Source organism: Phyllostomus hastatus, unplaced genomic scaffold, assembly GCF_019186645.2.
Source record: "Phyllostomus hastatus isolate PE091 unplaced genomic scaffold, TTU_PhHast_1.1 phas_scaffold_755, whole genome shotgun sequence".
Lineage (NCBI taxonomy): Eukaryota > Metazoa > Chordata > Mammalia > Chiroptera > Phyllostomidae > Phyllostomus > Phyllostomus hastatus.
The window spans coordinates 10,648,394-10,664,420 of record NW_025334039.1 but is presented as its reverse complement, the minus strand read 5'-3'; the positions used below and the strand labels follow the sequence as shown (position 1 = coordinate 10,664,420).

General features: G+C 38.2%; 1 protein-coding gene across 1 annotated transcript in view; it reads right to left on the bottom strand.

Moving 5' to 3' along the window:
- CDK17 (cyclin dependent kinase 17) overlaps positions 1–11,590 on the bottom strand; it is an 86,738-nt gene extending 75,148 nt beyond the window's left edge. Inside the window, exon 1 of the mRNA XM_045826525.1 lies at positions 11,117–11,590. The gene's annotated coding sequence lies outside the window, so the exon portion shown is untranslated. The remainder of the gene's footprint in view (positions 1–11,116) is intronic.
- Between the last annotated feature and the right edge of the window lie 4,437 nt (positions 11,591–16,027).

The following is a 16,027-nucleotide window of genomic DNA, read 5'->3' as shown; positions in this document are numbered from 1 at the left end:
TAAAACAAAAAAAGTCACAAAAAATAACCTAGGATTCAGAGAGTAACAGTCTCCTCCTCAGCAATTTGAGGGAAAATACAAGAAAAAAACAACAACAACACAACATTCCAGCAAAGAACTTCGAATGCAAGCAATGATATCTTTCTGCAAATAAACTGTCAAAAGCAAAGGTCTTAATTATTAGTGTCACTAAAAACAGATGTGGCACTTTACTAATGGCACTAGTACAACAGGCATTACCACACAGGGTTCATAGGCTTTGATTTGGGAATTCCATTTCTGTGTGCCTACGTACCCTAAGGAAATGTAAAATGGAGGTAGGAAGATGGTGTGTCATGCATGCTAGAGTCTGTCCCAGCACAACTGAAAATCATGAAAAGTAAAAAGTAATAATTCAATGACTATCAACCACTATAAAATGGTTAAACTTCTTTTGGTGGATTGATGTGCCCATTGAAAATGATAACCATAAGAATTATCTGGTACTGTGAAAGCAAAAAACCTATGTTGTATTATAAAAAGGATTTTCCTTTGCTCTCATAAACTTGTTTCTATATTAACATTTATTGTACTGAGTAGTAATTTGTTTCTATGACTGCCTCTCCCACTGTATTGTGAGTTTCAGAAGGGTGGAGAACCTGTTCTGTCAACTCTATTTATCAGTGCTTAGCACATTGTTTTGGGGCTTTTTTGGTATACGGTAATTCTTAAAAATGAAAATATGACCATGTTTTCACCTTCAAGACTTGTTCAAGACCCTTCATGACTTGACCTTCAGCTTTATTTGTTAAATTTCTAGAAAAATATATCTAATACTAAATCAAAAAGAAGATTTAAAAACCTAAATATTGTATAACCACTGAAGAAACTTAACCAGTAGACAAACATCTTCCCACAGTAAACGACAGGCTCAGATGATTCCACTGATGAGTTCCATCAAACTCCCAAAGACAGAGAATTTCAATCCCAGTTTCTTTCAGAAAATAGGACAGGGAACATGGCTCGATTGATTTTGCTAGGTTAGCATAACTTGTGATATCAAAATCAGGTATGACTACTATAAAAAATAAATTGTAGGACAATCTCATCCATGAACTCAGAATATAAGCAAGTTGAAAACAGCAATATATAAAAAGAATTATGGCAGATATAAAACTTATGGTTCGCAGATGATATGATTGTTTATATAGAAAATAATAAAAGTATTTAGTTTTAGCATTTTCTTCAAAAGTTCTTCCCATATTTTATTAAATTATATTCTTAGAGATTTTCTATGTTTTAATGTATTAAAAGGATCTTAAACAAGAATATTAAGTTCTATATATGAAAACAAGGTAAAGAGAATATTGAAGGTGATAACCTAGATTATGGTCATTTTCTACATTTTGTATATTCTTATATTTTAAAAGGAATCTTCAAAAACATAATTGACACCATGCAGTAGAAAACAGTAAGACACTGGAGGGGAAAAGAACCTGTTATAGTAACTAAATAGGGCCATTTGACACAGGTGTCTCTAATGCCTTGGTAGCCTACGTAAGCAAACCAAAACCTAAGCCAATACATTCGAATCTGGGAAACTGAAACTTAAGAAAACCAATCGCAGCCCTGACTGGTGTAACTGAGTGGACTGAGTGCCGGCCTCGGAACCAAAGGGTCACCAGTTCGATTCCCAGTCAGGGCATGTGCCTACGTTGCAGGCCAGAGCCCCAGTTGGGGGCACACGAGTGCAACCACACAGTGATGTTTCTCTCCCTCTCTTTATCCTTCTGTTCCCCTGTCTAAAAATAAATAAAATCTTAAAAAAAAAAAACCCTACACAATCACAATAGCCAGTTAGGTTTTCCTAAAAAAGGCAACTGCTTAAGCGACAGTCAGTCCAATAATTTCCTTGTTTTGCTTCCACATCTTCTATATAATAACCTCTTCCCACCTCCTACTGATGCACTACTCCTAACATCTGTTGGCTTGGTGCTTCCCCATTCGACTTTTATACATGAACTTAAGGAAACCCCACAAAACATAATAAAACTAGACAATTCAAAATAGAAAAGGGAGGGAAAAAAAGATGGAATGATGAAAAGTTCTAATCAATTTGCTTTAAGTTTAAATTTAATTTATATGTGACTGGTTCCTCTCCTTGACACTATTAAACCCTGAAAGTGTTTCTAAAACCCAAGAATTGCCTGGAACATTTTAAAAACCCAAACTCGAGAGATTCCAATTCAGTTGTGCTGGGACAGAGCTTGATATTTATGTGTGCACCCGAGTGCACATGTGCACGCGTCTAGTTTTTCTTTTTAAATCAACAGTGCTCCTAAAGTTCAGGTTAAGGCCACTGACCTAGAAAAATATTATAAACAAAAATGTAAGATAAACAGTAACCCTCCATGCAGATTTTATGACAAAAGGATAAAATGCAGAACCAGTTTCCTCTTTTGATAAATGTTATATGACCTGTTATTCTACTCTGAATTCAGAAAAGCCTAGTTACAAATAAAGTCATCAAACAAGGAAAGCAAATACTATCTAGGCTGCTAAGATGTCAAATAAATGGTATGGTGACAGGCATGAAAAACGGGAACAGGGCAAACAGTTTTAAGAAAAATTTGGTTGGCCCTAAGCAAAAGTGTATCAATGTGCTCATCAGGAATATTATGTCAGCTTTATTTCTAATTGGTCATCAGGTAAGAAACAATGAATGTCCTACATTATTTAGTCCACTAGTCTATACTACCCTCCTCCCTCCAATACACCCAGAGGATGAAACACACACCTATTCAGTAACACTAACTAATACATTGATTCTCAAATTCATTGAGAGTAGGAAGGCAGATTAGAAAACCTAGAAAGTATGCACAGTTTTAAAAGCCAGCAAATTTTGATATTTTCATTCAACTGTCCTTGTGAATCACTTAAATAGTCATCAACCTAAAAGACTGGGTCAGCTAGGCATTCTAGTACTATTATCAACAATTCTTCCCCTTACATTAAAGAGTAATAAAAATAATTGTTAACTGTGAGGACTCACTGGGTGCCAGGTACTTAACAAAGTGCTTTACACATTATCATTTCATTTAATTCCCACAATCTTATGAAGTAGGTTCCAGCCATTTTCTAATTTTATAGAAGAAACTGATCCTTAAGAGTTTAAGTAACTAGTTCAAGTTCACATGGTTATCACTTTATTACTGAGGTAGTTTTTACAGGAAAAAAATGAAAAAACATATAACCAATTATAAACTTTACATAATAAAAATGAAAGTTGTAGATTTAAAAAAAAGTATACCTGAAACAAAGTGTTATCAACTATTTTATAGCTTCTTGGGAAGAAAAGGGACTGAAGAAAATAGAAATGTAAATAATATGAACATTTGGAAAAAGTGGAGGGGCAAAAATCCATGCTAACAAATTTAGGAACAAAAATTACTACAAAATACAATGCTTACTCCACTGTTTTTGAAGTAATAAATGTAAGTAAATAAATCATGACCTTGATAATTTAACTGATATAAAAACTTCTGATGTTTTAAGACCATATAAATTGAGGCATATAAAAAAGCACCAAATCTCACAAATTTTAAAACTTCATTTTTAAATGTCATATCTCAAAGGTTATCAAGCCAGACTATCTGATTTCTAAAATAAATCTAGTTTTGTAAAAACATACTATGATAGTTATAATTTAAATCTCAATTATAAACACCAATAAAATACCTTTAATTTAAAAAGTAGCCCAGTTTTTATCAATTAATCCCAATGAAAAGAAAGCTCCCAGTTAACTCTATGTATAAACTATCAGGGCTAACAGGAAAAATTAAAAACACTGCTCTCTATCCGTTTGAGTGCAATTCTGTACTTCAGTAAATGTATTTAAATCTGGTACTACACAGCCTGAACAGCTAGATTTCATTAACAATAAAATTTTATCACTGTTTTAAATGAAATTTTACACTTGATCATTGACCAATGATTTTAGACCTTTGGGAACAGGTATTTTATTTACATATAATTCATAATTTCATATTTATAATTCATCAAAAGATAACAAGTTAGTACACCTTGTATGTAATTAAAAAGGCCCAATAATGCCAAGTTATTAACCTTCTAAGTTGCCTTACAAACTGTTTCCAGATTACTCTCATACAAATACCATCTATGAATAGCTTCAATGCTCAAAAATATGACAGTTTTTTATTTTCTACTGTATCAAAATTCTTGGCTCTTTCTAGGCCATGATTAATCTGACCCTAATTTACTAATTCAATGTTGTTACTCCTAATCTCATCAATTCATTCATGCAATTAAACAATTTGGGGCACCGAAATTAAAAAAGCATGGTCCCTGTGAAGCACAAAGTCAGCAAAGATGGGAGAGACTTGTAATCAATCACAATGTAATGTGTTAAGTACTGTAGTAGACATAAATGGTATAGCAGAATCACCGTAACTCTGACAGCATGGAACAAAGGAGACTTCAGAAGTGACATTTATCCTCAAAAATGAGAATTTCTCTCCAACTGTCACAGCACTGTACTATCACCACGACTTTTCCCCATCTTTGTATCCTAGCACTGGCCATAATGCTAGAACAGAGTGTGCAAGGCACTTCATACATTGATGAATGGATAGATGGATGGATGGATGGATGGGTGGGTGGATGTATGGATGGATGGATTATCTGGGAGGAAGAGAAAGAACAGAGGGATAAAAAAGACACAAATATAAATATGCAGAAAGAATGCATAATGTTCTGCCTAAAATGGGGCAAAATTAGAAATAGTAATTCAGATGAAGCATTCCAAAACCCTGACATATGAAAATGACAATAGGAAAAAGATAAACCTAAAACATATTTAGAAAATACAATGAACAGGTTCGGTGTGACTGACTGGACTACGGGGAGGTAAAGCCTATAAAAAAACATAAGCGGCAAACAGGATGATGGTGGTGTACTCGCTGTGACCGGGAAGGAAGTAGGGGATAATAAAAGTTCAGCTCAGGGAACAGAGCACTTAGAGGAAGTATCTGGGAAGTAGAAAGGAACTCAGAAAAAGAGGTCTGGATTAGAAATAAAGATGTGGAGGCCATCAGCATACAGGTGATAGGAACAAAGCACTAAGGACGGATGAGACTGTCCAAGGAACACGTAAAACATAAGAGTCAGGCCAAGCATGGAACATTCCAGACAACCAATATTGCTGTTATTTCACTTTACAATACCACAACATTAAATTATATATTTGTAACACTTACAATGACTAAATACAATGCCAGAACACAACAAACGCTTTAATAGTACTTACTGATTACACTGAGTTAATTAGAAAATCAAATTAATTAAGTAAAATAAAGCCATAAATAAAGGCTCATGTTTTAAAAATAATTCAGCAAAACACACTAAAGAGGCTAAAGTCTGCTTAAGGAATTCAAAATTTACTTTAAAAAATCAACAAAAAGCTCTCTGCCCACCAGAACTAGCAGCACAAATCAGTTCAAATATTAAAATCTGAACCTATTACATTTTTAAAAAGTCTGTTTTTAAAATAACACTTAAAAATACACAATAACTAATTTAAAGGATTAACGCCCCTAAATTTGGAGTGTTAAGAATCCCCCATGTACACCCTGACTGGTGTGGCTCAGTAGGCTCGGCATTCACCCATCCCTCAAACCAAAGGTCGCTGGTTTGATACCCTGTCAGGGCGGATGCCTGGGGTTGCAGGCAGGGCCCCCCAACTGAGAGCATGGGAGAGGCAACTGACAGATGTTTCTCTCACACACCTGTTTCTCTCCCTCTCTTCCCCCCTCTCTAAAAAAAAAAAAAGAATCCCCATGCTGTTACTGAGTAATTTTTCACAAATATTATCAACTTCTACCAAACTTTGTTTATATTATTTGACATTAACACATACCAATATCAACTATTTAACCACCAATTATAAGAAGGGCAATATTATATATATCATTTGAAAATAACAAATGATATTGCTAAATGAGTTAGTAACTAATCTAAAGTATAGTAAAAGATAAATTGTTCTTGGGTCCTTTTCCCATTCTTTACAAATATTCATACAAAATTTAGAGTATTCTTGAAAGTGTGTACACTAACATGTTCATAAAAGGAAATACAAATGTGTTATTAAACGGTTGACAGATCTTTTCCATTAACTTTTATGTCAACAAAAAAGAAAAATCTTTCACTGTTTTTCACTTTAATGACTACTGTCAGGTCAAGTCAATATTTTTCTGTTCTTTAAATTTGAACAAGAAATAATGCATATATCAACAATACTAATTTGCAATTCTTATATCATAATAGTCATTTTTCAATATAAAAACTTACACCTGAAAATGTGTAATCTTGTTTGATATTTCCATTTTTCAGTGGCCTCTAGCCATATATCAATAAAAACATAAGATCAAAATTTACACTTTACTTAATTAAAATACATAAGCAAGACCAAAACTAACAGGCAATTACCTTACTCAAAACTTTCACCCAATACTGAAGCAGCCTACACAGCATGCATCTGGACTCTTCCTTTGTATGGCATATGTTCAAATAATGCACACTAATTTTAACATATGAAAAATCAAAATAAGTAAATATAAAAAATGAAAATAAACATACTTGTTATCACAAGGTCAGGTATAATTTTTCTTTTGCTTTTCAGCACCCATATTCGTTGTATGCCCAGAGAACCCTAACTGATAAATCGTGATTAAAAATAAATCTACAAATACTTCAAATACCTTTTCAGTCATCTTGATTTTAATTCATTGAAGTATAAGTATGTCTTTCCTCATGTTTTGTATAATTCTGTTTTTTCGACATAAAACTAATTCAACGGGATTCAACTCTAATTTTGATGAACTTTTAAATTTACCACTTTTTAGATCCCTGTACAGCACTCAAACACTGACTTTTTAACATCACACCCCCATGGAAGCAGTGCCTGAAGAGAAATCTTCACCCGGAGACATTACTGACCTAAGGTCTCTGTTTCCTCATTTGAAAACAGGTATAATCAATGCAGGATTTAAGGACCCAAAAGCACAACTTGAATAGAATATATTTTGTATCTTACTAACAAATTCAAGTATTTGGCAGTAATACCAAGAAAAAAAAAACAGGCAAAAAATATCTATGGAATGGGCTTATTGTAAGGATTTAACAAAGTATCACTTGGCACAGTACCTAAAAAAAGGTATTACAGTTCATTTCTTCCACATAACTTGTATCAAAATATATTTTTAAAAGGAGACTTTGGAGAGCAAGATAATTTTCACTCATCCCAATATGCCATGAACCTCTAAATCACCTCAAATACAGTATTCAGTATCACATTACTGCAGAACATAACATTATTTATAGTAAAATCCCACCTTAATAGATTTACATGTAGATGTCTACTGATTTTCCAAATCAGCCTACAGAGAGAGGAAAACAGTCTAGGAAAGGTAAGCTACACTCAGATATATTCAATACAATTCTCTGGCCCTTGGCAATTCCTCTTTCCAGGTCAGTATTTTGCAGGTACCAAAGCAATACCAGCTAAAAAGCCTGGGAGCAAAATGATAACAAAGAATCCACTCATGACAGTTAGAATTCTTGGCTTAATATTACAAACATCTCACAGAATTCTGTTTTTTAAAGGCCCTCCCGAACAGGTCCTTTGCCATCAGTTGAAAGAAATTACCAACATTACAGATTGACTGCTAGTAAACTATATGAGATTTTCTGTTGTAGGCATTTTTACCTCACAAATACTGCATAAAGTCCATTTTAAATGCCACAAACCTATTTTTAACCTTCATTTAAAATGCAAAATGCCATAATCAGTTTATAAAATGCACTTGAACTCTTTTCCATGTAAAAATTTAAGCAAAAATTACATTCAAAATCCAAGGAACATAAAATTATTCTTCCTTCGCATGTATGAAAGGAGGCAATTTTTAACATATACAAAATACTCAAAAGAAAATTTTATGTTGGTCTTAAAATGTCTTTTTTAAAAATAATACAGCAATAAATTAATTAATCAATTACCCACCATGGAAGTATAAAAGCTATATAAAAGAATGCCATGACATAATGCTGTAATTTTTATAAAGATTAGAGAACAGTAATAATGATTCAAAATGTCGTGCCGTATAAATATTCAGCACTATTAAACAATAACTAAGAAAATATCAGGGCAAAAATTGTGTTCACAGACACCATCACCTTCACTACTGAATACCTACCTCAGCTGTCATTATAGCTTCCATTGTTCACAGTAAAATATTTGCAATTTGTGGTTATTTATTTCACCAGTAAGGGAAAAGAGGTAAATATTGCCGAAAACTTTAAAAAAACCACAAAAGCCTTGGCAGAATAAAGTGTTTTATATGCCATCTCTTTCCACCATTAACTGTACCACTGAATCACTATCTGAGAACTAAAGACATCAACAAATATATATTAAAATCTGTTCAGTAAACATAGCTATTCTGCTACAAACAATGTAAAATTTAATTTCTCTATTTTCTGTTAAACCAATGACTTAGAACAAGATTACTGATGTACAAAGCTACCATCGCCACAATAACTCAATTCTTCCAATTTTATCTCTCCTTACTACATTTTCCCCCCTACTAGTAACCAAAGTACATTTGGCAGGCTATACTATTTCAAACATCTAACACTAAAAGTTACTTTTGGAGCCTGAATACAAGGATGAGAATAAATCATACATTTTATAGAAGCTTCTTTTAATAATGAGTGAAGTAGGACAGTAAGTAACAAGACTTTGATTCTTCACATACTTTTTCTCTAATTGTAAAAGTAATGTGAAATTTGAAAAATACAGAAATGTATTTTTTTAATCCACCCATAAATCTTTAATTTTGGTAGATTACTTTCCAATGAGAATTAAACTTCTTTTATCTAATCAGACACTAATAAATATGCAGGATAAACCAGTGTATCCTCAATGAATAGACATGTTATATAAAACATCAATTATTAATGATATGACCTGTTAATTTCAAAGACATCCAAAATATGTGAAGTGGTGATGGGGGGCAGGGGGGAACCTCACAATTCAGACATTGGTTCCTAAACTGAAGCCCTTTCACCATTTTTATAGTGTCAACATTTTAATGGTAGCAAGCTCCAAGATATGACTGCTCTTACACAATAACAGTATCATCCCTGTATCAAACAATCTTTATTTTTACATTCTTTCCATTCATATTTCAATGTCTTTATTTTCACTATAAGAATCAATAATATATTTGCCTAACAATTTTAAACATAAATTCAAAGTCTCAGCTGTTTTCTTTGAAAGCCAGCATTTAAATTGTCAGCATTTTTGGCCTATGAAATAGTTTACCAGATTTAAAAAATAGCACTTTTTATAATCCAATATTCTCTCTCCTAAAATAAAAACAAGGATATTCCTTAAATATAGCCAGTTTTTTCTTTTGTTCCAACTGTTGTTTATGAAACACTGTTAGAAATACAAATGTTAGAATTACAAAGACTAAAATGTCTTAATAACAACACCCCAACATTTAATAAGCCAACTATTTAGTCTCATAAAAGAATAAAACCAATGATATTAAGACTACCTAATTTTCCCCCCTCAAAATTTGGTTGAACTTAATTTCTAGCTTCAAGGGAAGATTTCCTCTACTCCAGGCAGCAAAGGGCTTAAGATTCCATTTATTTTCTTCTGCCCAATGGTTAACAAAGTAAGTCTAAAAGACAGTAATTCAGATTTGTTCCTCTGACCTTCTTACACATGCACCCCTTAAAACAAATCCTTCCAGAAAGAATCGGCAAAGTTTGAGGAAAGAACTAAGTGAAGCATTTCCTGATAGTGACAGAAGGTCTAGCTGCTAGGAATACACTTCGCTGACCCTGGAAATAGCACAAACTCAAAAAAAAAAAAAAAAAAGCGCTGGCCACTTTTGTATCTAGGAAATTGTTAACTAAAGAGATGCTAAGCCATGACCCATGACACGTCTTTGGTGAACGTACAGGACGAGCGCCACAGATTTCAGCTAAATGCGTTTGCCATTTTTGCAGAAGAAAAGCTAATTGTTAACAGCCATGTGACACTATAAGATCCCAGAAAGGAAAGGGTGGGAGGAAGAGAGAAGAGAGAGTTCAAGGCGGTTCAGGGTCAGAACCAGCTAAGGCATCCTGTCATTAGCAAACGTTCCTCAGGCTGAAGGCAAAATACCGCTTACCCGAAAAGGAGTGGGTGAAAAGGGAGGGGATGGGGGGACGCACAGGAGAGCCAGTGTGGCAGTGAGGGGGTGAGGGGAGGGACGCAATCTGGAGCTCTCCAGCTCATTTGGAGAGCGAAAGCAGCGGGCACAAAAACGCTGAGAAAAGCGACTGCGATGGCCACAATACTTGGCAGCACCCCCATTTCACTCTCCCCATCGGTTCTTCGGGTTTCCCACATTTCCTCCACCTCTGCTCTTGACCAACACTCAGGGGACTGACCCGCCAGCGGGAAGTGGCCCTGAGCTTTGTCTCGCCCCGCGCGAGGGCCGCTCCGCCCCCGCCCCCTCGGCGCGCCCCACCCGCGCACACCCCCGGCGTTTCCAAGGAGCTGGGAGCAGCGCCGCCGCCGCCTGGCCCACCTCCCGAGGACCCGCGTCCCTCCTTTCCCTCCGAGATGCGCCACCCGCGCCTGCAGCTCCACCCCCGCCCAGGGGATCTTTGTGTCTCGGGGGACTATCAACCTCTTCCCCTCCTCGGCCTCGCGGGGAAGCCGGCCTCCCCCAGAGACCAAAGCGGCAGCAAGCACCGGAGGCGGCGGCGGCGGCGGGCGCCTCCAGGGAAGGAGCACAACACACACCCCACTCCCGGAAATGCCTCGACCACCCGCGGTCCTCACTGGACCCCCCAAAGGCGATAGGCACACGCGAGCCCCGGCGCTGCGCCTCCCTCTCGCAACTTCCCTGCCAGGCCCGAGCCTCCCGCGCCCCCACCAGCCGCCCGCTCCGGCCCGAGCACCAACCTCCGCCCCCTCCCCCCCGCCCCCCCCCGCACTCAGCCCGGGGTCCGCGAGGGAGCTGGGAAAGCCCCGCGCCGCCGCCCGCCGCCAACTCACCAGCAAGTGCGGTGGCCGCGTCCTGGGCGAGGCGAGGCGCCGAGGGAAAGCGGCTCCGCCGACGCCCGCAGCGACCGGATGCAGGTCCGGGTCCCAGCTGCTGGCAGACCCGAGGCGTCTACGAGGCGCAGGCCTGCCCCGCCGCAGCTGCCTTCCGACTCTCGCCGCAGAGTCCGAAGCCTCGGGAGGGGCGGCGCGGGTCTCTCACGCGTTGCCAGGTCCCCAGGTCAACATGGCTCCCGGACCGCCGAACCGCGCGGGCGGCCCCCTAATCCCCTCGGAGGAGCTGGGGCGGGAGCGAGGCGGGCAGGGAAGCGCCGAGCCTGGCGGAGGCGGCCCGGCCGAACGCAGGCTCCTTCTCTGGGGTCGGACGGTGAGGAGCGCGAGAGACCTCGGGCGGCCGCTTTCGCTGGCTGCGTCTGTGTCGTTTTCTCACTCGACAGCAGTGGATTGACGCCTCCGCCAGTGTCCCGGAGGAGAGCGAGAGAGAGAGAGAGAGAAAAAAAAAGACTTTTATTGAAACGATCCAACCAGCGGCAGCAGAGAAAAGCGACCGGCCGCCGGAGCTTTCCCCACCCCCGCCTGAGCCACTCGCTGGGGGCAGCGCGACCCCTGCCGGCGGCAGCGGCGGCGGAGGGAGGCGGAGCTGGCGGGCCAGGGGCGGAGCCTGGAGGGCAGGGCGGGGTATCCCCGGGAAACCCCCACTCGGAGGAGAGGGTCCGCGTCTCCCCTGCCTACGGTAGGGAGCGGCTCGGAAGGGGAAGGAGGGCTGAGAAGACCCCGGAGAGCTGAGAAACTTAAACTTAGGGAGTGTCTGCTACTGAGGAAGAAAGTATCAGGATAAGCCAACACCCACCCCCGCCAAAGTATCCCAGTAATTATGTAATTAAGATAACCCATGCCACAGTTCTTCACTGGTTTTCTAGAGAGTTAATGTCAAAGGACCCACACGTGAGTACGGTGATTGCTGCAACTTTATTATGTGTGGGTACCAATGAAGCAGTCATTTCTGCACGCAGCATTTATTCATTTAAACTACAGATTTCTTTATATTATATTCTTAGCAATGTACTAGGTCCTCAAAGGACTGAGTCTAGCTGGGATGAGAGATGTTCGATAAACAATTGTAATAAAAATCTAAGCTGTATGAGAAGGGAAATAAAAGGTACTATGAGGACAGAGGAACTACTGCTGCGGTTGGTTAGGTTTTTTCTTGAAGATGGAGGGCTGTGGAGATGTTGGCCTAGTTTCTGTAAATGTTTTTACTTTCTTCTTTTCCAAAGGCTAAAAGCTAGTCAGCAATGAACAGCAGCGTGAAAGTGAAGACAAACTCAAGTAGTACTGACCCACTTTTTTCCACTAATAAGGATAAAAACAAAGTAAAAACAAACATAAAAGCCTAGAGGGAGATAATGAGAAGACTGAAAAGAGAATGGGGACCGGATGTAGACAACCTAAACAAGAAAAAAAAGTTTTTAACCACATAAAAGTCCTAGTGAAGTGAGATATAAATATTTTTCCATTTTAACACCAGGAAATAGACTTAAATTCTTAATGCAATTTCAAATCACATTATGTTCTAAAGACCTGACGATTATCTTTTTGGATTCCTAGATGAATCCTTTCTCCCCAAAAATAATGCCGGCTGACTTCTTTTTCCTATTTTGTTAGGCAAAGTTGAATGTGTCTGCTGTAATATCCAACAATTATACATTTCAATCAGACTTCTCCCGTGTCTCTAAAATTAGCACGGTACATAAATTGGCAACATTTATGCTCTTATGCATATTTAACACTTGCTTATCATACAAGAATGCAAACGTTCACACAAGCTTTGCTTTAGAAAAAGTGTGCTCATTTTAAAAAGCACTGTTAATGATGCTTTTTAGATTTGTCTAAGTCAAAGAACTTTATAAAATAGCAAGAAGAAACATCCTTTTCAGAGGTCTTTTAAAATTAGACAAATTAAAGCTTGCTTGTATGACAAGTGTTTTTCACGTGCTTTCCTTATTTAAAAATAATTGTATGCCCTCTTTTTGGTCCCTTAGTAAATACTAAAAATTATAATAAAACTGAGGCTACCAAATGGCATCAGTAATTCCCCAAACCTACCATTAGATTGGAACTACTCCAGCAGAAATCAAGAATGTTCTAATTGCCTCATCTAAAGCTGCTAAAGAGCACTTTCCTCTTGCTATATCATTTATTATTATAGTAAAATTTCATAATTAGAACTGTGATGATTACTTTATTAATCTATTTATTATTTCTATCAAAAAGTATTTACTGCCCTGGTTGATGTGGTTCAGAGGACTGAGTGCCAGCCTGAGAACCAGGGGGTAGCCAGTTTGATTCTCAGTCAGGCCACATGCCTGGGTTGCAGGCCAGGCCCCCAGTGGCGGGCACACAAGGGGCTGCCACACATTGATGTTTCTCTCCCTCTCTCCTTCTCTTCCCTCTCTCTAGAAATGGGTAAGTAAAATCTTGAAAAAAAAAAAGAATTATTTACTGACTGTACACGGTGTGCCAAGCATTGTTCTAGACACTGTAGTTATACAAGTGAATGAGACAGATAAGGCATTGCCCTCATAGAACTATTTTCTAGTGGTAAAAACAGGCAATAAAATGTAAATCACTTACAGAATTAATAAAATAACTTAAAATCATAAGATATATAATAAAGAAAATGGAACAGTAGTGAAAAAAAGAAATGAAGGAGAGAAAACAGGTATTTTAGGTAGTGAGGTCAGGAGAGGCCTGATGATCAGCAGAAGCTAGAAGTTGTGGGTTCCTCTTTGTATCACTCAGTAAACTATTCCATCAGAAAAGATTACATGAAAAAAGAAATGTGGTATATATACAGTGGAATATTATTCAGCCATGAAAAAAGAAGAAAGCAGTACCAGAACGTGGATAAACCTAGCTAAGTGAAACAAGCTAATCACAGAAGAATGAATACTGCATGTTTCCACTTATATGAAGTGTCTCGAACAGCTTAAGAAGTGGAGAGGGGAAGAGTGATCATCAGGGGCTATCCGATGGGAGAAATGGGGAGTTGCTGTTCAACAGGTATAAGATTTCAGTTAGGCAAGACAAATAAGGTCTAGAGATCTGCTGTACAACATTGCGCCTATAGTTAACAATACTGTACTACTGGACACATAAAATTTGTTAAAAGGGTAGATCTCATGTTATCTGTTCTTATCACAATAAAAAAGAAAAGGTAAAAGTCAATCAAGGTAATGGGTGAGTGCATTTTTAGTTACTTTTCTAAATTGATTTAAAATTCGTACATCATGTTTTTGGTGCGTTAGTTGGCCTTTTTCCTAGGTTGTAATATAGATTTTATTTATTTATTTTTTAGAGAGGGGAAGGGAGGGAGAAAGGGAGGGAGAGAAGCATCAATGTGTGGTTGCCTCTCGTGCACCCCCTACTGGGGACCTGGCCCTCAACCCCAGCATGTGCCCTAGACTGGGAATCGAACTGACAACCCTTTGATTCTCAGGCCGGCACTCAACCACTGAGCCTCACCAGCCACAGTGTAGTATAGATTTTTTTAACATTGTAAAATAAAGCTAAATTATAAAATTACTTACAGCATTTCCCAAACTTTGCTTAACAGACATTCCCTAGCAATTGGTGTGGACGAAGGTTTGGAAAGAATTCCAAGGTCAAATCCACATGGGAAATGCCTGATACTTTAGCTTCCTTTTGAAAATTCTCAGTGCACATTTACATAACAAAAGCTGAAATGTTATGAGATTAAATTCTTTATAATATAAAAATATTTTATAAGAATATAATATTTAAAAGTTTTAATAAATATAACTTTTTTCCAGTAAAACCAGTCACCCCCAAAATGTTTTGACCATAGAACCGTTTTATCACAGGACATACATGAAAATATTGATGGACACACACATGCTAAGAGCACAGTTTGGGGAACTGCTCTGTTGGAGCACTAGGCGTTTACTCTTTAGCCTCAGGAAGGAGGACCTTAAAGGGGAGAATTTGAAGGTCATTGAACTTTGGACAGAGAGAGGAAGAGGGCATGAAGCCAGAGAGTCTTTGCAGTGATTCACACTTTAGAGTGACATAGCTTAGAAAACAAATGTGAAACATATCTGGACAAGTTATAGAAAGGAGAAACTTAGGCTGGTTTCAGTTCTCTTTCTCAAACCAAGGTCCCTGAACCAGCAGCAGCAATATTATCTGGGAATTTCTTAGAAATTAAAATTCTCAGGCCCCACCCTAGATGAACTGAATCAGAAACTCTGGGATGGAGCCCAGCAAACTGTTTTAACAAGTCCTCTAGGATTCTGTTGGACAATAAACTTCAAGAAACACTTCTCACCCTGGCTGGTGTGGCTCAATGGATTGAGCGCCAGGCTGAGAACCAAAGGATTGCCAGTTTGATTCCTAGTCAGGACACATGCCTGGGTTGCGGGCCAAGTCTCCAGTTGGGGGTGCATTAGGGGCAACCACACATTGATGTTTTTTTCCCCTCCCTTACCCTCTCTCTAAAAATAAAACACATTTTTTAAAAAATTTAAAAAAGAAGCACTTCTCTACAGAGCATCAATACATAGCTCTACTGAATTACAAAACAATTTTCAATGTGTTTGAATTTCTGAATCATTTGCAACTATTAATAATTGTAAAAAATTCCCAAAGAAATTAGTTAACTTCCAAATCAGGAAAACACTTTTTGGCTGGCTCTATACCCTATTTCACTAGGCCAAAGCATGTAATAAATCTTTTTTTTTTTTTTGCAACAAGAGTGAAGAAAATCAAGCTAAGGGCAGCAATCACCTATCATTGCCCTAATATCACTTGAACAAAATAATTTTACAGCTGGTAAAAATGGCACAGCAGGCATACCTTGGAGATAGTGCAGGTTTGGTTCCAGAC